Below are 2,363 nucleotides of genomic sequence, written 5' to 3'. Positions count from 1 at the left end.
CGACAAAAATCGAAAAAACGAACTACAAACATATTAACGCCAAACATTCGGTAGAATTTATAGAATATTGTAAAAATTATGGTCTATTACCAACATATATATATATATATATATATATATATATAAATAATACATCAATAAATAATATAGAAACAAAAAAATTTGTATTTTGATTCGAAAGTTAAAAAATAGCACTACTTGGTGCCTGTAAAGTTGTTGCCTGCAGCATGTGAAAGTTAAACCTCAAGTTAATATAGAAACAAAAAAATTTGTATTTTGATTCGAAAGTTAAAAAATAGCACTACTTGGTGCCTGTAAAGTTGTTGCCTGCAGCATGTGAAAGTTAAACCTCACTGCTCTCAATGAATGATCTGGTGCTGCTTTCAATGTTACAAAAGTGTGCAAGATCTTGCAAGAAGTCAAATGGCAGGCAAGAACAATTATCATCATCATCATCAAGCTGCTTGTAAAAATGTTATTGACTGTTACTATTGAACTAGTAGTGATCTATGACCAAGCTTAAGGTTGGTTCGCGTAATTTCTCTGTAAGTTTTTCAGCTGTTTGGAATGCTCTTCTTTGTTGCTTGCTTCAAACTGGATTATCACTGGGTCAGTTCAAGAGGGAACTTAAAACACACTTGTTTCGAATCTGAGTTTTAAAAACTTGCTTCTTTTATAAAGCAGTAACAGCGCCTATGAGAACACTGCAAGTGTTATAATCGGCGCTTTATAAGTTTCCAAATAATATATATATATATATATAGTGTCAGAATTATTAAATAATACTGACTAAAAATACTTCAAAGTCCTTCAACGCAAAATTAATTCACTCGATAGGTGGCTTGATGCAAAAAAGTTCACTCGATAAGGGGCCTGATGCAAGTTAATTTACTCGATAGGTGGCTAGACGATTTTCCTTGTTTTGCAATTTAGATGACGTCATAAATTATTACAAATTATTTTAAAATTTAATTAGTAGTTCTTTTGATTAATTTGACATACCTTGGAAATTTTTATGTTTAAAAACACCCGAAACAAAATCTAATTTTGCTTTGATATAGAGTTTCTTTATCTTTAAGTGAGAGAGTCCGCATTGGGTTGACTTGTTAGGCAGCCTTGAATAATCGGTGCCTGTTCTGGTCTCTAAAAGACTTAATTCGATATTCTATGCTCATTGGCACGGAAACGTCTTAAGTTCTCGAAAAGAGTCCGCCTTGGGTTCACCAGTTAGGCAGCTTCGAGTAATCGGTGCCTTTTTTGGTATCTAAGAGACTTAGTTCGTGATTCTATGCTCATTGGCATAGTTTCAGAAACGTCTTAAGTTCTCAAAAGTGGATTTGGTACGAGACTCTATGCTCATTGACATAGTTTCGCACGCGTACTAAAGTCACACAATTTGACAAACTGACAGGCCCAGTGAAAACAGGCCCTTGGTTGTGCGAAAGCCGACCAGACTCGACGGCCCAGTGAAAACAGGCCAGGGTTGTGCGAAAGCCGACCGACCGACTGACAGACCCAGTGAAAACAGGCCTTGGATTCTGTGAAAACGAATCCGCTTCGTTGTTTTGTTTTCGTTGTGCTATTTGTGGACCTAGGGTTCTTTGCTGGATCCTATACTCATTGGTATAGTTTCGCACGCAGCTTGCAATTTCCATAGGCTCCGATTTTTGTAATTTTTCTGCATTCATTTTATTTATTTCTCGGAGTTGTATCGACACCACTATCGGTCACACACGTCAAGGTTGTACGATTGAACGGCAAGAAACATATCCCAAGTTGCCCGACCCAACAAGAAGAAGTTCTAATTCCTGTATTCCAGTTTGTTCATTGACATTATTTTTAACATTATTCTAGAGTTCAGTCAGTTCAATTCCTTTTCATTTACTTCCGTCGATTAATAAAATTGTTATCAAATATTTTACGTGTTCGTGTATTACTCAGTAAAATCATATAATTCGAAAAAGCCCAGTGCCACACAGGACTGGTCGAACTCACGATAAAAATATACAAAAAATTATTGTCGGACTATAAAAAATTCCCTGAGAGAGATAGAGGAAGAGAATACCTCATTACCAGCTCAAATATCTGACAATATATATATATATATATATATATATATATATATATATATATATGAATGCGGAAAATGCGGTGATATTTCTTAATAACTGTATATACGACAGTCGGAACCCTATATATATATATATATATATATATATATATATATGTATATATATATATATATATATATATATATATATGTATATGTATGTATATATATATTGGATTTAGACTATCAGATATACATTCCGAAAAAAGTTTTTGTTTCAAACATGCACACTAATTTTGTGTATAAGTTAAAT

Source organism: Helobdella robusta (genome assembly GCF_000326865.2).
Source record: "Helobdella robusta unplaced genomic scaffold HELROscaffold_5, whole genome shotgun sequence".
In the NCBI taxonomy this organism is placed as follows: Eukaryota; Metazoa; Annelida; class Clitellata; order Rhynchobdellida; family Glossiphoniidae; genus Helobdella; species Helobdella robusta.
The sequence above is the reverse complement of the archived record's forward strand: the minus strand, read 5'-3'. Positions refer to the sequence as shown.